Below are 22,553 nucleotides of genomic sequence, written 5' to 3' on the forward strand. Positions count from 1 at the left end.
AAAGAGAAGATGTTTCTTAGCATCAGCCCGAGTTTGTTTTGGCCATACTAATTGGGACTTTAATTTTGCCTCGTTTTGTTTTCTTTTGAATCCAGAATCCTTAGCTGAAAGGATTGTTTTGAGAAATAGGAGCATTATGACAAACTCAAGTCCCCTCGCATTCTAAGTGCTGGGACTTGACATCAGCCTGATTTCTCAATCTTGCAGCTTCTCCTTTTTCTGGAGAATGTTTTATATAGTGACAAGGCAGCTGTACAACCAGAGGATCATGGTGTGGGGGGGGGGTTGCATGTGTGCATATGCATGAGTGTGTGTGTTTATTTGTTTCTCGGTTCATGATATAATATGATAATAAATATATTCATACTTTTTGCATGGAGTACATTTCTACTAAAATTCATTTTAACATTTCTATCTTGTCTTATTACATAGGAACCAATATATAAGAGGAAAGAATATGAATATTGTATCTTGTCCAGAAAAGACAGCCAGCAAGGCTGTGTGTGTGAGAGAGAGATGGTTGCCTGCATGTGCCACCACTGTCTGGCACTGTCTGCAGGATGCTTCAGTTTCTCTAATTCTGATTGTGCTTGCCACTGCTCGTTCCTAATGACACTTGTCCTTGGAGAGCTTCCTTTTGCCACATGACCTTTAGAGCATGAAGAGAGTTAATGAATGAAAAACTGAAATAAAAAGAGGAGGATGTGGCTACCCTTAAAGTGTGGAGATTTTTATTGTATATGTAAAGGACAAAGCAGGCAGAGGGAGGAGTCCAGGCTGAACACGGCCAGCTGACTAAACGGGTGAGGAGAGAGAAGTAAGAGAGAAGCCAAGAGCTGCCACCAGGTTCAAGAGGCAAAGAAAGCCAAAATGGCTGAGTTACATGCTGTTGGAACAGGAAGTCCAGCCAAGAGAGGAGTGTAGAGGAGGGGTTGGGGTGAGGTATGCTGAGAGGAGCCACAAGTCCTGAGGGATGCTGGCCCTATTTGATATGTGAAATAGGCATCCCAGTTAAATATTTGTCCACCAGTTTCTTTGCTGACAGTTTACCCTTACATTTCTGTGGTGATGGGAAACCAGGGTAAGCCCGCTTTGATGAACAAACACGCGGGAGCCAGCACAGCCTTTCTAAAGAATGTGTTTAGATCTTACCAACAGATTTTCTTATTGTCAGGAGCAGCATTTGGCAGAGAGCCAGAGTAACCTGATCAGATCAGACCAGCTTAAGCTAGAAATAGTCACATTTCTGAATTTACTTTATAAAATCTAACACACACACCATTGCTAATCAAATGTATCTTTTTTCCTCTTCACAGATAGTTTGTACAGTCAGACAACTCATTCAGATTTCTGTTTTATGCTGTCTGACATGAGCCTCTTGTTTTCCCCACAGGTGTATTACAACACAGATGACGAACGAGAAGGGTAAGAGCAGTCCTTCATTCTAAGCACATAATGTTTGTTTGTGGGGTGGCAATGCACCTTCCCAGCCTGGGCCGCCCTGGGCAGGAGATGGGACCTTCCCGTGTGCTGTGACCTAGAATGGAGAGAGGGGCAACAGGTGGTCACCTTTTCCTGCAAGCCCATCTTCTGTACCTTCCCTTTCTCCCTGTGATCTGCCTTTGACTAAATGGTAATTTTGCAAATGTGGCCCATCCCTTCTAGTGCACTGTTTGTTGAAATCTTTCTGATAGCTCTTGCTTCCCATCGTTTCATCTCAGCACAAGATCTGGTTGAGAGTGTAAAAGCCTTTCCTGCTTTCAAAACTGCCCGAGACACAAACAGCTCCTGAAGCCTTACTCAAGGTGTTGAATGGGGCCTGAGTAGGTTGAGAACCTGTTCACTGCACTGTGGGTTTGGGGTAGGAAGTTGTCTTCTGTATCTTCCAGATGTGTCTCTCTGGCCCCATCTTTGCAGAGAATATATGCCCACCTATAAATGTTTAGGGGCAGCTAACTCTTCAGTGTAGTTTCTTTCCTTAACTCATTTTATATACTCAGAAGCTTGCAGGTATGAAAGGGCTGTTTTAAGGTCACGAGATGACTCTTCTAGGACACAGTGACGTTGGTAGCACATTCTCACAGGGTAGGTGTTGAGCTAGCTGCCTTCTATTTGAATATTGCCAGTGACGAATGCTCTCTGCATATGAGGAAGCTCATTATATTATTTCTAAGAGCTGGGTGGTTTCAGCTTTTAGAGTTTAAAGGAGGAAAACTGTACTTTGGCTTATTCTTTTGGAACAACATAGGGCAGAGGCAGGGGCAGACGCCAGAGCTGTTCCTCTGTGGCCTCTGCCAGTTAGAGAATGTCATTTAGGCTTCCAGTCTCTTGAATGACACTGCCTATGTTTAGTATGATCTTCTCTGGTTAATTAATTCTTTTTGGAAACATCCTGACAAACATACCCAAGAGTGTGTTTTACAAATCTTCTTAGGGTCTCTCATTTCATATTGGTTAACAGTTGAGATTATCATAGCACGTTCTCTCTGATAACAGTGTTCAACTTCTGTCCATTCACTCCTGCTCTGCTCTCTGGATAAGCCTTTTCCACCCTCAACATTCAAACTTCTGTTCTTTCCTGAAACTGTTCTTAGTTACAATATAATTTTATCTTTTAATATCTTAATTTCTCTCATGGGAGACTACTAAATTTATACAACAACAGCAAAAAAAAAGAGCATTTTGCCTCTGTGTGGGTTTGTGTACCAGTTACATGCCTATTGCCCATGAAGGCCAGAAAATGGCATTGAATCCCTGGAACTGGAGTTACAGGTGATTATGAACTGTGCTATGGATGCTGGGAATTAAACCCAGGTCCTCTGGAAGAGCAGCCAGTGCTTTTAACCTCATAGTTCTCCAGCCTGACCACTAAGTTGGTTTTGTTTTGTTTTTATTTGCTTTTGTTTTCTGAATACATGTGTTTAGAACCTCCTGAATTGCAGATTATGTTGGGAACTCTCTTATAAGCTCAATGCTATATTTTTCTCTTAAAGCAGGCTAAAACCACATTCATTCCTTAATACGTATTTTATGCTTATTGTTTGCATTAGTTGTGTATACCTAACATCCCAAGATAAATTTCCTACAAACCATAGTCAAACTTTTCCATTCCTATGTAAGACACTTCATAATTGGTGAAGGAAGTATAGCTGATATTGCTGGCTTTATTCCTGAAGCAGAAGTTTTCAAGTGACAGACCAAGGGCCAGATCTTCTTTTGGTGGTGGTGGGGGTGGGCAGGGTCTCAGTCTGTAGCCCTAGCTGCCTGGAACACAGCATGTAGGCCAGGCTGGCCTTGAGCTCACAGAGATCTTCCTCCTGAGTGCTGGGATTAAAGGTGTGTACGCCACACAGCCTCAATCACCCATTTTGAATGGTCTACAGACTAAGATAGTTTCAATAGTTTAAAAACCTCCAGTGAAGACTGGCATTACATTATCGGTGATATGAAGTACACCTGAGCCTCTGCAAGGAATGTTTTTCTGGAACACAGCTGTATTAGTTCCTTCATGTGTTCTCTATGGTTTCTTTGGTGATACAGCAGCAGAATTGAGTGTTACAGTAAGAATCTGAAAAACCTTTGCTGCTGGGCCCTTTTCAGACAAACTTTGCCACCTTCTGTCTCAGAGGAAGACACTCTCAAAGGAATTAAATTAAATAACCCTCAGGCTGCTTAGGACTGGAACTTGTCCAGGACCAAATCTCTAAAATCAGTTGTAAATCCTTTAAGTATTGATTAGAAAGACAAGCATAGTGGCTCATGCCTTTAGTCCCAGAAATCAGGGATCTGAGGCAGGAGAATCAAACGTTTTGGCTAGCCCAGTCTGTCTAGAAAATAAAAACTCCCATTTCAAAAACAGAAATGGGTAGTTTGTTCTTTTTATCCTGGGACAGAAATAATCAGATTTCAGTTGGTTGGAACAAACAAGTGATTAGATCTATGAATTCTAATCTTTAAATCACATATTTTATAAAGAGACAGCATGGCGTCATGAAAAGAATGTTGGCTTGAGCTCAGGAAGCCAAGTCCACCCTCTGGACTGTTGTTTATCCACATGAAGCCTCATCCAGCCTTCCTGTCCCTAACCTCCATGTCCTCAGGTCTATACTGAGGGTGCTGTAGAAGGCTCTCTCTCTTACATCCCCAGCATTTGGCATTTTGCTTAGTGGTATTCCTGAGATAAAGTTCACAGGGAGTGTTATAAAGGGGAACTTTAGGAGAGTGTGAAGTGATTGTGCAGACCCATCAGCCTGTCTTTTGCAAGCTAAGTGGCCAGTGACCTACCTGTAACTCCACTGGTCTCTCCATAAGAATTGCCTGTGTTGTTGCGTAGTCATCCATTCCAAGGACAGCCATGTCCTGTACTTCCATACATCTCTGATTGAGCAATGTGGACAGGTTAGTGCCTCTGTGTTAATGCATGCTGGGTCCTTGGCTATTGCTATATGTTAAAGTAATAGCACTCCCTGGATACCTTGGCTAGGTTCTGAATGCTTTTATGTGTATTCTTTTCATAATAGGAAATCTGGGAGATTTCCTGTTATCTCCCAGATTTCCTATTATCTGCCATTAACAGTGAGGAAAAAGGCCTTGAGAAATTTGGAAACTTCTTCAAAGTTGTCTAGCTGGTACATGATAGAAGCACAGGTTGAGCCAGTGCTTACCCATAATTCCCAGCACTCACCAATGTGCCTCCATTGCCCTGTTTCCTCAATTCTAGACCCATGGCTGAGGGGAAGGCACAGGGGTGGGGGCTGGGCATATCCTATTGTGTAAGCTTTCTGGTCTTTACCAAGGCCTAACCTTGTTTCATCTCATGAGCTCTCCTGGCAGGGCAGACAGATCTCTGAGCTCTGAGGACACCGTGTGTGCTCATCTAGCCCTGAGGAGGTACTGACTTCAGTGGCATTGTCACAGCAGCCATCAGGACGATGGATCAGGCCAAGCTTGTGATTTTGAGTTAGCTTCACTGTTTGCGGTAGTTAAAGAGGCTGGAGAATACCCCGCAGAGCGTGTCTGTGCCTTGTGCTCTCCAGAAGTTTCACCACAAGTCCTGGTAGCTTTGTAGCTCTTGCATCAGACCTAACATTTCTCAGGATTTTTTGGATGAATCTTAATATTGTTTGTTGCTTCCAAGGGTCTTGTTTTCCTTGTGATTAACCCCACAAGCCTATGGCTGAGTGTGCTGCTGGCCCTGGGTTTTTCTAACTGATGGCCTCGTGATGGAGATGATGTCAGGGAAAGCTCTGCTCTGTTGCTCTCTGATCCTTTGCAAATGATTATATAGTGTCACTGAGCTGGGCACAAGAAGGCCTTCAGCCTGCATTCTTCTCATTAGAATGCAGGCAAGTCATAGCTGCCTTGTTTGGTTTTGCTTTGAAAAATAAATGAAACTACTGGATTCATAACATAGAAAACTTACTGACTCCTACTGGGTTTATAGATTTGAAAGTGTTTGGCCTCCCAAGAGAAATGTGGTTTATCTGAGATACTATTTTAATGACAAAGCCTGCTGTGGCTTGGATTAAGTTGTTCTCAAAAGTCAACTGAACTGGAAAAATATAAATGAATCTTGCTTTGTGAAGCAGCTTGACTCACACAGCACGAGAAGGTATCTGATAACATTTCAGGCAATTTACCAGTTATTAACCTAATGGTGCCTGGCTGCTATGTGTATGGATTTTTTTTTAATCTTCTAGTTCTAAGTTCATGGTCACTAGTTCATGGTCACTACTATTACAGTTCTAAGTTCTTGGTCAGTTCCAAGAGGAGACAGTATCATGCCTGCTTTTATGACAAAGCAGCAAGGGCAAGGCAGAGGCAGCAGTGTCCTAAAAGTTCTTTACTGCCTTCAGGTGAGACCTGAGTCATAGTTTTTTCCTTAGCTGTTTCTACTGTTTGACATAGAGGAAATAAAATAAGATGGCTCTTGATAGGCTATCCTCAAAAGCATCTCAGATGCTTCTTGGGTAGCTCTTTCATGAGATGGTTCCCTTGAAGGTGGCACATATGAATAGCCTTTTTTCCTATTAGCTGGATCACAGTGTGGAAGGCTGATAACACATTTGAGCATTCTGTCATTGTGGACACAAGGGCTAAGATTGTTCTTATCCAGCTGCCTCAGAGTGCTCGGGACGTAAGTGAGCAAGGCGGAGATGTGTGTTAAGAAACTCAGTTGGCTGATGCTCCCTTTGGAGGTAAATTAAGTACCATTGGTTTTAGTGATATACGCTTCCAACATGGATAGGAATGTTTTCAGACTGTCCCAGGTAGTGTGCATGTGCTTTTATAAGCTGGGTCCCTACCAACCTGACTTGAGAAGTGTTGAATGGCTCTCTGGTGGCAGGAAGCTCACTCAGGCAGGAGTCACAGTTTTGTGTTACCCGCAGGACTGGGGTTAATTACTGTGTCCATCTCCTATGTGAGACCAGGAGGTAGTGAGCTGTTTGCTCTGGGTGGAAAATCTAGTCTTCTCTGTTCTTGCCCTCAGCCTGTGATCATCGGCATCTTCATTGTCTTCATCTAGCAGTTTGGTGGTGCTTCCCCTCAGTCCCCGACACTCATGGAATTCTCCTGGGAGCCTCCTGTAGAGAGCCTCCTTTAAATTTAGCATTTTTATTATTTTTTAAACCATGTGTGCATTGCATGTGGGTATGTACACACATGTGCAGGTGTTAGTGGAGGTCAGATGCATTGGATCCCTCGGAGCTGGAGGACAGAAAGCTTAGGCCCCTGCCATGGTGCTAGGAACCTAACTCTGGTCCTCTGCAAGAGCAGTGTACAGCCTTTATTGCTGAACCGCCTCCCCAGCCTCCTTTTAAATTGTATTAAAGTAATTAATTTTTATTTGCACATAATATTTGTACTTATTTATCTGGTGTGGTACGATCACTTGACAGTGTAAATAGTGTATACTGATCAATTTGGTGTAATTAATACTTCTAGTTCCTCAAATATTATCATTTCTAAGTCAACAGCCTCCTTTTAGGAGACTGAGGAGCAGGGAAGTTGAGCAACATGCCAAATTTGTACAGTAATAAACTACAAAGCAGGGATTTAAAATCCATCGAGGTGGTCTGACTGCTGAAGTCCTGTCCTAACCATTCTGCTAAGTGATTGCTAGACACTGCCTCATGGGCTAGTCTCCAGAGAAATGATCATTTTCTACAAGTCTGCATCTACGCCTGAGACTAAAGAATTGAAAATCTCCACTTTTCTGATTTCTCTTCTAATTCCCTTAGTCTGTCTGAAAAGCATAAGAACTTTGAAAGCAAACGCAGAACTGACTCCAGAGAGAATGTTCTGGTCTCAGTGGAGTGGGTTGAACCTTCACTGTGGCAACCAGGAAAGGGAGAACTGTAGGAAGCCAGGACAGTCTTCAAGAGAGGTCTGTTGAAGTGGCCTGTGTTGTCTCCTGTCGGGAGCTCACCGTGGATGTGAGAGGCTGCTGCAACTTGGGTGCCATCAGCTTTTCCGTGGCCCTGACCTTCTGAACAGAAAAGGAGAGGCAGGCTCAGCAACCTCCCTTTTGTGGCTCCATCTTTCTCCCTCAGTGGGGATGGTGGTGTAGAGCCTGCAGGGGAGGACAGGTCAGTACCCTCTGATGTATTTAACCATTTCTGCCTGTCTTCTCCAGCAGCAGCGTCCTTGTTAAACGGATGTTCAGGCCCATGGAAGAGGAGTTTGGTCCGACACCGTCTAAGCAGATTAAAGAAGAAAACGTAAAGCGAGGTATCTCTCCTTCCTGTGTGCCACTGGTGTGAAGGTTAGGGAGTGTCTTGTCAAGAACTCACTCCCTGAGACTGAACCATTCCCAATCCTGGTGGGGTTTCCCTCATATGGGAGGTTACAGGCTTTTCCATTACAGGCCTTGGAGGAACGGTTATGTGGCTCCCAACTCCTCCAGCAGGGAAATACATAGTTCAGAGGACATTGGCTCTGTGAGTGCGTCTCATGAACCAGTGATTCAGAGATATTCAATAGATGAAACAATTAACAACAACAGGTTGGGCACGCCCATATGAGATGGTGGCTCCCAGTTCACCATCACTTGTTTTCACCTCCATTCCTTGGTGTCTTTTCCTCCCTGACTTTACTTAGGAATAGGGCAGAGTCATAGGGAAACCAGGAGTCACACTGGTGTGTGGAATTATATTTACAGCCTGGTAGCTGGTCCAATAAACTATTTTTCAAAGCTTGTGAAACTGCCACCAAAATTGCCACTACAAATTGTATTGGCCTATAAGTAAAAGTTAAGGTATGGCTTCTGAAACTTTGAATTCAGACACAGAGGGCGCTGTAACCTACCAGCGGTAAGAACCACCTCCCCGCTACCTCCAAGAGCTTCTCTTTGGAGAAGGATGGAGACATCACTGGGCCCCTTGCTCTGAGCAGGTGCTTGGCTCGGGTATTGAGGGTTAGTGGCAGCTCCTACTTGTCAGAAGTCGCTCAAGAAGAATGGTGACAGTTAACAGCAAAGCCATCGTTACAGGTTGTTTTTCCTTTGCAGCCACTTGTCAGGGTAACTGGGTCAGAGTCATTTTGGGGCTCCACAAGAGGCTGCCTGCCTTTGGCTGTGTGATGTCTGGGATGTTCAGTGCTGGTTCCTGTTGTGGTTGGCAGGATTGTTGCCATTGGTACACCCCAGAATAAATCTAATGAAAACTGGCTCTGTGGGCAAGCCCTCTAACGGTCTGGAGCCCAGTATGGCCTCTAGGCTAGCTGTCAGCAAGCCTGACAGGGGAAGGCTGAGACTGCCCCACCTGCTCAACAAAACAGAACAAAATGAAGCACCTGAGTTCTTACCAGCCACCCCTGAGCAACAGGAAAAGCAATGGTTTAAGCTGAGGCTATTTATTAGTAGTGCTAATTTTAATAGAATGTAAGCTCTCTAGGGTCATCCTGATGGAAGTTGCTCTTTCCCTCTCTTTCTGTTGTTGAGAGCTTCAAGAAGTTACAGAATTTCCATCAAGTAATAGCTGCCAGTATGTCTTCCTCTTGGGTTTACTCTTCCTTATCTGGATGTAGCCAGGGTCCGCATTCTAAGTATTTTTCTCACACTGTTCACATTGCCTCCTTTTCTGATAGCCTTTGGGTTCTAGGCAGCTTAACTGACATGGAAGTGATGCAGGATTGCTTCAAGGGACTAAAGTTGTAAACTTGTAGGAAATGCAGTCAGTCTGCATATTTACTCGGCACTTCTGTTTTGATGTTTGATAAAGAAGGTACCAGTGCCCAAGTCTGCCTCTCTCCTTCCTCTGCCTCTCCTCCCGTTACCACAGTCACCACAATCTACCTGAACATTCACAGGCCACAGAAGGGAGTTTGGGCAGAACCCCTGTCAATGTGGCCTTTATATGCACAGCTTTAAGAAAGCCTTTGGGATGGAGGGGGAGGGGAGACATGGAGTTTGGATTTGGCTGATTTCATTTCCCAGTCCTGCCTTTGTTTTTCTGCTGATGGTGATGGTAGCTAGGTGGATTTAAGATGATAGTTGAGATGTAGGCTCACCAGTGTTTTGCTGTTATTGTTTTTGCCTGGGGCAGTTTTCCCTAGTGTGGACAGATGAGGGGTTTCAGCTTTTTCTTCCCTTGGGTGAGAAGTTACGCTGCTGCCAGAGGATAAAAAGAGTAGCCCTCTGGGATGCTGGACTGCACCTGAATGACAGTGGCCAGTTTTTTGTTTGTTTGTTTGTTTGTTTGTTTGTTTTGTTTGTTTTTGTTTTCTGGGAGCTGACCTTTCAGCATGATTGCTGGAGTGGTGGGCACAGGAGGAGGACTCAGTGGTCAGGGGAAGCAGAAGCAAGGGTGACCATGTTTGTGGGACCCCACAGGTGCATCTTAGCCTCCCGAGGTCCATTTACATTGCTGAGATCGGCAGTGCCTGCCCATCTTAGCCTGCACACTCCCCAGTTCAGAGCTCTTACAGAGAAGTGAAAGGAAAAGCTATGCCCTCGCTGGAGGGCACAGGGACCACACCTACTTCCTGGTTGCTTCTGTAGGTTGAAGACTGAGCCTCTCTGTGTGCTGGGCCTAGATGAAGCCTACCACAAGGACCTTATTTCCCAGAACTGGCAGCAGGCACCTATGTGCTGGATGCTAGTGTCCTACTTCACAGATTATCCAGACAGGGAAAGATTAAGTCATTAGGGTCACAGCAGGGGCTGAGCTGGACTTGCACCCAAATCTGTGATTCTCTGCATCCTAAGTTCTTCCTGGACTGTCCTAGGTGCTACCCTGGTACCCTTCCAAGCCTGTGCAGGAGAATGTCTGCCTGACCTGCTCTTCTCCTGGTGTCATTCCTTTCTAGATTTGGTGCTTCTATGCTCTTCACAACTCAGAGATACTTGAGTATCTTAGCCTTCTCCCTCACCTCACCATGGTAGGAGCTGTCTGGAAAGCATCCTCTTTTTGGCTCTTTCTTTATGACTCTCACAATGGTGTCTAGGTCATCTGGTACCTGCCTGTCTCTCCTAATGGACCATAAACTCCCTAAAGACAGAGAATGGGGTCTATTAGCTCTCTGCCTCAACCTCAGCTCTTGGTATATACAGCCTATGGCACCCAGGAGCCTTCAGTGGTATTCACTGAATGAGCACAGGGAACAGTAGTCATGAGGAGACTGTGTGCCTTTCTTGAGAAACTAAAGTGTGGATCTAGGTGTCAGAGCTGGTACATCCCAGTAGTCATTGGCCTGTTGGCAGAGCAGGTGGTGTCAGCTTGAGACTCCCATGTGACAGGAGTCACGCTGGCTGTCCCCTTCTCTTGCAGTGCTTTTGTACGTGCGGAAGGAGAGTGATGACGTGTTCGACGCCCTGATGCTGAGATCGCCCACAGTGAAGGGCCTGATGGAAGCGGTAAGCCACAGCCCCCTCAGCCTCCAGAGTCCCTGCCCTGCCACCTGGGCAGAACTTAGGTGGCTCCATGGTGCCTTGTTGGCTTGGCTAGCGTATTCCAAAGTGGAGAGAGGACATGTTGGTTATGGGGAAAGATCTGCTGCAGAACTGCAGTGGTTTGAGATGATTCTCCCCTTCTCTCCACTGCCCTAGGCCAGGGTTAGCAGCACGACCTAGGGAAAGCTGTGTTTTATTCACACGCTGTTCACCCAGCTTTGACTGTGCCTCAGTATGAGCAGTTTCAGAGACAGCTGTGCAGTAGGGGATAGGCTGTGACAGTGATGGGGACCAGCGCTGCCTCTCACCTCTCCTGGGGGCTGCTGGTCTGAGAAATGCATCGGATGGGATATTTGGGCTTATGGCTGAACACTGCAGTACGTGAGGAAGTTCCTATGTGTAGACCACACAACGCAGTGGCCTGAGATCACTTTCATTTGTACTTTTCCCTGGTGTGTGTCCATGCTAGAACATGCTACAAACCAGCGCTTCCTTCTCTTTACTGGCAGAGTAATCATTCACTGTATGAACACAACATACTTCATTTTTTTTTTCATTCATTCAGCTAACAGGTCCATGTGCTTTTCCTTCTTGGGGTGCTCCTGAGAATGCCCTGCTGTGAATGCTCACGGGCTACTTTCTGTTTGGACATCTGTTTCCAATTCTTTAGGAGTATATACAGAGTAAAACTGGCAGGAAGACACAAAATGTCCTCTATTACACGATTCAATTTATCAGTAATGTCCAGAATCAATGACTTCTGGGAGAGAGAAAGCAGGCAAGTTTGCCATGGGTTGGGGAGCAGAAGGAAGATCTACACTAGTGCATTTCCTGTGGAAGTGATGAGAAAGTTTTGGAACTTGAGAGAACAGCTGTGTGATATTGTGAATGTATTGTGAGTGTCTATCTACAGTTCTGAGTAGTAATCAGAAAAAAATTAGAAGAATGTGGCCACGGTGGGTTTCATACTGCTCCCACTCTGGCATTTCATGACCCTGGTCATTCTGAGCAGAGCAGCACTGTCACTCTCCAGAAAGCGCAGGAGGAGGCTTGGCAGCTTTTTGTTTGTCGTGACTTGTGGGGACTATTGATTTCTATTCTACTCAGAGCAGAAACAAATCCAGAAGCAAATGCAAGAAAGACTATGGAACTTCTAATGAACTATGATTTTTGTTGTTGTTTGTTTTGTTTTGAGACAGGGTCTTACTGTGTAGCCCCAGCTGACCTGCAATTCACTGACTGTATAAGCAAGGCTGGCCTATATAATTCAGAGATCCACCTGCTTCTGCCCCGGTAGTGCCAGGACTAAAGGCTGTGTCACCACCATCATGGGCTCTGAATTTTAAACTGATTAGAAAGAACAGATACTGCAAAAGGCCTAGAAGGGATGAACCAAGATTTTTTTTAATGACCTTGAAATTGCTGAAGGATGGATAAATGGTCTACAAAATAATGTAAAATAGTCAGATTTCTCTGAACATCATTGTCCACTTCCATACCTTAGTCTGGTTTTTAAGAGCAGATAAAATAAGTGTTTATAGGAGTATCTAGAGGTTATTTCAATGCACATTCTTAGTCCTTCCTGCTGAAGAGGCAATGTTGCTGAAGATTCAGGCTGACCTGGATTCTTGCCTCACCTTTCTGAGCACAGGGATTATGGGACTGTAAGCATATACCATGAGGCCTTGTAGGAATCCATATTTAACCAACTCCTAGAACAGCCTGAGGGATGGATGCCACAGATCTAGAACAGGTTTGAACTGCTGTGCTATTCTGGGATCCTGCTTTGGTCCTTGATGTCTTTTTTTCCTTCTGTAACCTCTGTCTACTTTCATAAGTACCCTGAAGATGTGTTCATACTGGACCACTGTGGAACAAAAGGTCACTTCACCTACTCAACAGCAACTTTTCTAACTTTTCAGCCTCCCTTCAACTCCTGTGTTGTTTTGGTAGATGGTAAATGGGGGTGAGGCAGGGGAATGGGTAGAGAGAGCTGCAAGCCTTGGAAACTTCAGGTTCCCTCCATGGCTTTAGTCATAGTTTTCAGGCAATTCTGGCTTCATCTTCCTTTCAACTCTGGAACAAAAAGTTTCCTTAACGTTTAACACAAACTACCTGCTTGCTTCTGGAGTGTTACAAGTGGGAAAGGTGGTCAAGAAGAGCCTTTTCAGGGTCCACAAGTGGGCTGGTAGTGATCTACAAACCAAGTTCATTGACCTTAGGGGTGTCAAGACCACAGGCTCTGTCGAAGGGGACCATCAGCGTGTGATGGAGATGGTGTCTTTTGAAGAACACTAGAGCTTACTGATGTAGTTCTCTTTTTAAAAATGATTTATTTGTTTTATGTGAATTGGTGTTTTGCCTGCATATATGTCTGTGTAAGTGTGTCAAGTCACTTGGAGCTGGATTACAGTCAGTTGTAAACTGCCATGTGGGTGTTGGGAATTGAACTCAGGTCCTCTGGAAGAACAGGCAGTGCTCTTAACCACTGAGCCATTTCTCCAGCTAATGTAATTCTATCCTGAGTTGATTTGTGTCTCTGTGTGAGGTAGGAAAACACTGACCGGAATGTGGATCCGCCGAGAACCAGGATATTTTATTATACTCACATTTACCAGTACATGTTTGTATGTTATAATAAATATGTACATGGGTATATAATATGCATGTGTAATGTATGTGTATTCCTATATATTGTAATATGTATGCATAAAATTAATACATAAATTTATACATCATCTCTCCATATCTAGAATTTGTTTCACAACTTTCCATAATACTAAACTTCATGAGTACTCAAGTCCATGTGTTTTATATAAAATAGCATATTCCTATGCAACTTCGGCAATCCTCCATCTGCTTTAAACCATCCCTAGTTACACTACCTGATGAATGTAAAAGCTATGTAAATAGCATTGTTTAAGAAGTAATGGCAAAAAATGTCTATACATATTCAGCACAAGCACAACTTTTATAAAATACTTTTGATCTTTAGTCACTTAACCCTGTGGGTGATGCCTGCAGTTATCGAGGGCAGACTGTATAGATGTCCGTATTGTTAGTGGCATAAATATGGGTGATATGTGCTTGTGTGAAATGAATCCACATATGTAAACGTGTCAAGAGTACAGTGGAGTGGTCAGTATTCCTGTCTTCAGCCATGACTCTGTTACTTGGATATATGTTCCCTCTTACTTATTTTATTGCAGTTTTGTCATTAGCATACAAGACATTAGATTAAAACATTTTTGAACGAAGTGAGTTTTAGTACACTCTCCTCCCTCAGTCTTCCCACCTCTTGTCCCCAACCTCTGGCAACCTCCTTCAGTCTCTTTTCTTCTTTCATGTCATACGTGCCCTCGTTTTTTCTGGTTTTGTTTTTAAAGTAGTCTTTTACTTTTTAAAAAAAGAAAATAATTATTGACAGTGATGAAATGTGACTCTGTCACCTAAAAAAAATACAACTGTGTTCCCACCCTTCCTTCAGGTGTGAACTGGTATTTGAATCAGAAGGTACCATATCAGACAGATTCATGAACAGTTCCGAGGTGGTGACTTTCTGTAGCCCACATGGATGTCCTACAGCCTGTGAGCCAGGCCACACGATGGGTGCAGTAGCTCGGTTAGCTAGAAGGTGGTATGCTCACTTTAAAAAAACTGGTGTTTGTGTGTATGTGTGTGCACATGTATTTTCATCAGTGAGCATGGGCTGTGTCATGTGTGGAGGTCAGAGGACAACACTGAGGTCACTTCAGCTTCCCCCTGATTGAGACAGGCTCAGTCTCTGCTGTAGCACCTGCTGCAAGTCCATGGGAGCTCGGCCATCACAGGTGTGCACTGCAGCATCTGGCTAAACGTGCAGTTTGGACATCCAGACTCAGGTCCCCATGCTGTGTGGCAGGCACTTTAACCACTTAACCACTGATGTGTGTGGGCTTGCTATTTCTTGAGACTGTTTCAGAGCTTGCCTGGCTCTTACCACAAGCATACACAGCAGCAAGCAAAAGATCATACCTCCTAACTGTGCTACTTCCTGTGGGCCAAGCATTCACACACACTAGTCTAGGGGGGCCGTTCCTGAAACCACCACACAGTAACCTTACGAAGAGTGAACTTTGACCATGGAACCTGGGAGCTTGTTCTGGAGGTCAGTGAAGCCACTCAGACCTCAGGGCTCTTGCACATGCTGTCCCCTCTGACAGGATGCTCTTCTTTCATATCACGATGTTGGGGCTGCTCACCCCCAGCTCGTGGGGCCTGTCAGACCACTCACATAAATAACACCTCTTCTCTGTGTGCCTCCACCTGCTTTATTTTATTTCAACCTGGTGTCTTGATCAGTTTTTATTGTCAACTTGACATGACCTAGAGTCACCTAGGACAAGGGACCCTCAGTTGAAGAATTGCCTGAGACAGACTGGCTTTTGGCCATTTCTGTGAAAAATTGTCTTGACTGATGAATGATATGGGAAGACCCAGCCTGCTGAGTCATCACTGTCTCTAGACGGCTGAGCAAGAGCCAGTCAGAAAACCAGTAAGCAGCTTTCCTTTCTGCCTTTCTGCTTTACTTCCTGCTTGAGTTTTTTAGCTTCTCAGTAACAGACTGGTATTTGAGGTATAAGAGGAAATAAACTTTGTCCTCAAGTTGCTGATGGTCAGAATGTTTTGCTACTGCAAGAGGAAAGAAGCCAGACCCCCTGGCATACCTAATATTGGTTGGGTGTTCCTTCCTTCTTTTCTCCAGTAGAATATGCAGTCCCGAGGGGTTTGTCTCTTGCTGTCAGTTGCATATCCTCAGGCCTTGGGCACAATGTTTGTTGCAAATGTTTGCTATTCGCAGAGTATGTCCCACCATGCTGAGTGCTACAGGCTCCTTTTAATTATTGTCATACTCCTATGAACATGGCATGGAAATAGCATCATCACCATTTTACAGATAGGGAAAATGAGGCTGGAAGACATAGGTGCCTCTTTTACCTAGCTCTACCCCAAATGGTGGCACCACCCTAAGCTCTCCATCAACTCAAGTCTAGGTAGGCAGATGTCCATATGTTTACATAAAAGAAGAATAAACAATGCCAGTCACACAAAGAGTAAAGGGAAAGCAAGAATCGATAATAAGCATCCGGGAAAGAGGCGGGATAGACAGTTGATTGATCAGCCCTTTGCCGAGTACATGCTTTGGAGAGTGGAGAGCCTAATTACTGAAAAGAGGAGCCAGGAATGGATTCCTTTTTCTTTTAGAAAAGGGCAAATGAACAGACATGAGACTACTGCTGTTGAGTAAGCAAACTTTTTCACTTGAAAATTAAAAAGAAATTGCAAGTGACACTAACCAAAGCCAAATCTTAGAAGGCAACTGAGTGAGAATAATTAGGTGAAAATACTGGGGACTCCATCCTCCCCCTCCCCCTCCCCCTACCCCCAGCACATGTACACATGCAGCAAGCACTATGCACAGAAAGGAATGCTATCCAGGGCTTCCTACTTTTTTGTGCCATGGGTGCCTTTTGCAATTTCAAATCCATTGACTCTTTGAGAGTGCTTTTAAGTATCTAAAATAAAACAGAATTACAAAGAAAAGAAATGGCATTATGAAAGGCAGTCACCAAGATGGTAGAAAGTGTCTGTGATGTAGGATAGTGCATCAGATATGATGTAGGGATAAGATGAGTAGCACCCAGTGGGGTGGGTGAGTGCAGCCCATACTGTGAAATGCATACGGAAATTTTTAAAGATTCATTATTTTGTGTGTATGTCTGTGCACATCTGTCCCTACTGATGAGGAAGTAGTGAACATCCTTGTGGAAATAGAACCCGAGTCCTTTGCAAGAAGAACAAGTGCTCTTGGCCGCTGAGCCAGCTTTCCACCCTGCAGGCCGAATGCTAATGCACCACAAAATATCCGTGATCCCCACCACCAAAAAACAAGCTAGTTGCTGTGTGGGAAAGGCATAGAAAGGTTCTGGTTTGAGGCTAATTTAAGTATGGGTGTATGTATGTTGTCCTATCCGAGTTCTGTGCATCGTCTTGCTGTGGCTCTGGCCAGCTATGCTGAGGAAGTAATCAGGAAATAATGTGGAAGCAGGCTGCTCTCAAGGAGTTTCTGAGAACTAGTTCTGTTCACTGAGTGGTTCTAGATCCCCAGGGAATGAGTAAGGAAGTGAGGTCACTCTTGAGAGCCTTGCCATTTCAGCAAGAACTGAATTCAGTTCAGAGCTCAAAAGACAGAGCTAGTTCACCATACTGGGTTCCTCTCTCTCTCCCTCCTCCCTCTCCCTTCTTCCATCTCTTTCTGGGTCTCATGTGTCCCAGGCTGCCTTCAAAACTTGCTATGCAGGGGAGGTTGACCTTGAACATATGCTCCACCTGCAGTGCTGAGATTGTACAGATACCCTTCACACCCAGTTTATGTGGTCTTGGGGCTCAAACCTAGCCTTGTGTATACTAGGAAAGCACTCTTATCAATCTGTCTAAAATGGAAGTGGCTTCCTTTTATTTGCATATGCAAATAGGACACCAAGGGGCTTGCCAAATAGTGTAGGGGCCTCAATGGGAGGAAGAGAGAAGAGAGTAGAGGCAATGTAAAGTATTCCTGAGAGGCTTAACATTTTTTATTAACTTCTCAACTTTTTATTTCTCATTTTATTGAATTATGGTTCAATTGTCTTTGTTACACATTATATGACAGAGTATCTTTGGGAAATTCAGTATGTATGTGTATATGCATTTACTATTTTATAAACTAGATCAACCGTGTCATTGTAATTTATCTGCTAAATTTCTCCAATTCTGAATTAAGTCTTCCACCATGCGTGTGTGTTTTTGAGACTTCCTGTGTCCATTCATTTCCCTTAGCTTTTGCCTCTCCAGCTGCTACTCATCTGCTTCTCATTTTATCTGCCTATTTGTTTGTTTACATTTTCTGCAAACAGGCCCTTCTAACACAAGGCCTGTTTTCTTTGCTGCCTCCAGGCTCTTGTGAGAAATGTTGCCTTTTCTATTTATTTGCACATTCATTTGGAAGTCAGTAAACAACTTGCAAGTGTCAAGGTTCTTGCCTTCCACCTTGTGTTTCTGGAGTTGAACTCACCTGGCCAGCCTTGGTGGTGAGGGCCTTTACCCACTGAGCCATCCCACTGGCCAACAAGTGTGTTGTTTTGTTTTGTTTTGTTAACTTTTGTTCATTGGGCCTTATTGTGGCTGTGGGGAAACCTCATCAGGACCACCAGTGATGTGCCCCACGCAGGCAAGAGGATACTTGTCTAGTCTGTCTTTATCACCCTGCCTCTCTGTCTTGCTTCTGAGTGTACATATGGTGAAGAGGTCTTTCTGCCCTGTGGTAGGGATGGAAAGGCAGGAACCTAGGGTTCTCTGGAACAAACTTTTCTCAGGATCTCAGCTCTCCCCTAGGGTTCTGCAGCCCTTTTCTAGCCTGTGCTGCACTTCCTAAGTCTGGGTCCCAACCTTACCTGTGAGCCACTAGCGAGGGCATGGCACATATTTGGAGTAGATCTTTCTCGAATACATCTTGCCACTTTGTACTTACAAAAATGACACAATCATAAAAATAAGCACTGTGGAATTATACAAAGTAAAAGGGAGCTTGAATCTGACCATTTATCAATGTAGCTATCATTAATAGATTGCTATGTCATTTACATATTTTATATACATTTAAATATATGTAAACGTGAAAAATTCAGACAAGATTATATTATATTGACAAATTTTCACTTATTTTCCCCTCTAATATGCTAGCAATTTTTAAAGTGTAAGTGAAGAAAATGTCAAGATATTTAATGCATATTTGTTATGACTTTCCTCTGTTATGAACAGGTATGTTCCAAACATGTTTGAGCATGAGAGTATTTCTGTATGTCCGATTACTAGACATGATGTCAATGGCTCATATTCACTTTTAAAAACTATGCTTCTGTCAAACTTCTTTTCCAGGAGGCTGAGGGGTCACTATTCCTTATATAGAATCTGAACACTGCTGTTTCCTCATGCTCTGACCAACATTAGATTATGACTTCAGTTTTGTTTTGTTTTAGATTTTTTAGATTTATTTTTAATGTGTCATTTGTCTGCCGTGTATGCAGGTACATATGGAGGCCAAAAGAGGGCATCAGATCCATCAGAGCTGTAAACCAAAAGCAGAAAATGTTTAAACCTGCTGGATCTCTCATTCCCCTTCTTCCCCCCCCCCCCCACCCTGCTTGGTTTTCCAAGACAGGATTTCTGTCCTGGACTCACTTTGTAGACCAGGCTGGCCTCCAACTCACAGATCCACCTGCCTCTGCCTTCCAGAGTGCTGGGATTATAGGGGTGTGTCATGGCACCTGGCTCATTTGCATTTTTGATAGTTAAATTAAAAGTACTATCCTATCATTATTTTCATTTGAAATTTTTAAATAAAAGTTCAGTGCAGTTTTCATATGCTTATTGCCTGATTATATTCTTCTTGTATATAATTTTTCTGTTTTTTTCTTTCTTCTCTGCCCTGTTCCCCATCGAGTTCTTTTTAACAAAGCAGTTTGCTCTGTATATATTGTTTGTATTTTAAAATGCTTCCCAGTACATTATTTTTCTTTGTGGTATGTTTGAGCTACTGATATTTCAGAATTCCACAGTTATTACTATTCAGGCCTGTTTTGCAGGTGTCATGTCTCCCAGAAAAACTGTACTTAGGATGATGGCTATCTGAAGAATGAACTCATGTTTATCTTTTCCTGTGCTTTCATGGTCTCAGTGGTCTCATCTTTCATATATAAATCTTTTATCCACCTGAACTTTTTCTCTCACTACCTCTTGAGGTTGGTCTGGAGAGCATTCCATCGCTCATGCTGACCTCAGGGCTGGGCTCACAGGGGTGAGCCACTGCAAGTGGCTCAGTTGAAATGTGTTTTGATGCATGGCTACCTATTTAATCCAACATTGTGAGTAGATGTTTTTTTTTTTCCAAGGGATCAGAAATGCCACTTTTATCAAGATTGTTTTGCTGACTGATTTAAGATCTATCCAAAGGGAGAATCAAAATTGGGATGGCACTAGACATGGGCTCTGACACACTGCGAAGCATGAGCTGCATTTCTCTTCCTTCTAAGGGCAGAGGAAATAATGACTTGGTGAAACTAGTCAGGGCCATAGTTAGTGAGCTGTGACTCTGTGGCTGCTAACGTGGATTGGGGCTCCATTCACTTCTCTACGCCTCATTTTGCTAATCTATAAAGCCAGTGGCTTGGGCTGAATGGTCTCAGCAGTTAGTGCAGGGAAAGTGTTCATCATGAGATTTCCTGACGTGTCTCATTAGGGGACTGTGCTGTGCTCAGATGTGAGGTCTGAGCTGGAATGTTGTGCTTCCCAGTGTGTCCCTGCTCTCTGCTGACCACTTTCCTGTTATTCATGTTTCAGCTGTCTGAGAAGTAAGGGCTGCCAGTGGAGAAAATCACAAAGCTTTATAAGAAGAGCAAAAAGGGGTAAGAAAAAAGCTAACTCAGCTAGCTGCCCTGTCTGCAAGGTACATTTTTAATATAGCTTTACCTGTTGTCACATCCGTGGCCCACGATGCTAGCAGTTCAGGCAGGGAGACCCACGGTGCATTTCTAACATGTCACCCGAGGTGCTTTCATCTACTGACAGCCTCACAAGGGCGGGAGTGGTCTAGAGGTGGTAGGACATCAGGGAAAATGACGTTGCAGAACTACATGTAGCTCTTCACATTGGCTTCTGAGTGACACAGTACGGACAAAAATTAGCTGAGGCTAAAGGAAATTATTTCAAGGTAATCATTAATGAAATCTCAAATGGGCGTCAGGCTGCTCGCCCACATGGTAAGGAACAGTGAACAGTTAGTCCTTCCTGGTTGGGTGGTGAGGAGCCTCTGGGTTCCCTGATCCATTTCCTCCTCACAGGCTCACTGAGGAGGAATGAAGCCCAGGGCCTGCTTAAGTATTTGCCCCAGGTCTCACTTTCAGTAAACAGAAAGCATAGTCAATGCCTGCAGGGAGGTGGGCCGCTTCAATGGCCTCAAGGAGCAAGTGCTTCCCTCTCCTCTGCCCCTCTTAAGACCTTTCTAAGGCTTCCTCTTTGGGAGTAGGTACCATAAAACTCTTCTGGACCCTTTTCATAAAGAAAATGTGACCTGGGTTCTCAGGCTTTCTGATTTTGGAGTCTTTGGCTGACTGAGCATCAAACTTGAACTCCTGTTAGACACTCAGTGAATGTGTGCTGCAGTTCTTTCCAAGATCAGTGCAGTAGGCTGGGGATACCACTTTGAGTGAAGCCTCAAGTCTTGCTGGCTAGAGAGCTTCAGTGTGGACAAACACACTGCTGATAGCACTGCCTTTCAGCACTGGGCCTGTGAAGGCCTATGCATAAGGCTTTTATCCCAACATCAGCCCACTAAGCGTGGGTGCCTTTTAATTCTGTAAAAGAACAAACTGAAGGTATGGCAGCATCCCTGATGACACCACTATAAAGTGATTCAGGGAGTCATTCTTTCTCAAATGGAAATCTCTTTGGCTAACAAGAGTGAGACAGGCTCAGGCACTTCTCAGTCACAGATAGAGGTGCTGGAGGGACACTTTACCGGTTAAGAGCGTGTGTGGCTCTTCCACAGGACCCTGGTTTCATTCTCAGCACCTACATGGCATCTCACAACTACCTGCAATTCTAGTCCAGGGGATTAAATTGGTCTTCAGAACTCTGAGGGTACCATGCACACATACCATACACAGAGATGCATTCAGGCAAAACACTCAAATATAAGACAAAAACAAAATTTATATTAAAAAAAATCACAGATATAGACTCTGGAAGTTAGTTTTCTTGAAACCAAACCGCCATGGAGTAGGCAGCCAGGAAGAGGTGAAGTAGCTTGGGGTGAGGCAAAGCCAGCTTTAGACCCAGCTCAGGCGTTCATTGGCTGGAGAGCCATTGACCTTACTGAGTTGTTTCTTACTTGCAAAACGCTGCTGATAAAACTTACCTTTATAGTTGCTGTAGAGTCATATGTAACTTTTACTGTACATGTGTGTTCAGCCAAGGGCAGTTGAGGTTTGTAATGAAAATACAGAGGGGCCTAAGAATGTGATTAGTCAGTAGCTTGAAAGCTGCTCTTGCATAAAGCCCTCTGTTCACTGGCTTTGTTTCTTACCCCACCCCATCTCACCCAATTTTGGCAGCATCCTGGTGAACATGGATGACAACATCATTGAACACTATTCAGATGAGGACACCTTCATCCTCAACATGGAGAGCATGGTGGAAGGCTTCAAGATCACACTTATGGAGATCTGAGCGCTGGGCCCAAGTCCCCTTGACAGGAGCTTCCGGTGCACTCCTTCCTGGGAGAGGTGGGCTCGCTTCCCTACAACCTGGAGACCCATCTCACCCATCTCAAGTGACTGTTACAAGACTGCTTGGAAGGGGGCAGGGCCCAAGGCCCACCAACAGACCAACAGTCAACTCTTCTACTTGCTTGGAGCTGAAGCCTGTATCCCTCGGCTAAGTTCTTTAAGCCTGTCAGGCCCTTATTTATTGTCCATTTTTTCCCCAAGAGCCTGGAGTCCAGGCCCTCCAGGACTCTACAAGTTACTGATAGCTCCACCTGAGACCTCCAGAGTTCCCCCTTCAAGGGAAACACAGCTAGTCCATT

General features: G+C 44.3%; 1 pseudogene; it reads left to right on the forward strand.

Annotated features, from left to right (window-relative positions):
* Positions 1 to 22,195, forward strand: part of LOC132650927 (grainyhead-like protein 2 homolog) — a 59,447-nt pseudogene extending 37,252 nt beyond the window's left edge.
* The last annotated feature ends 358 nt before the right edge of the window (positions 22,196 to 22,553 follow it).

Source organism: Meriones unguiculatus (genome assembly GCF_030254825.1).
Source record: "Meriones unguiculatus strain TT.TT164.6M chromosome 13 unlocalized genomic scaffold, Bangor_MerUng_6.1 Chr13_unordered_Scaffold_34, whole genome shotgun sequence".
In the NCBI taxonomy this organism is placed as follows: Eukaryota; Metazoa; Chordata; class Mammalia; order Rodentia; family Muridae; genus Meriones; species Meriones unguiculatus.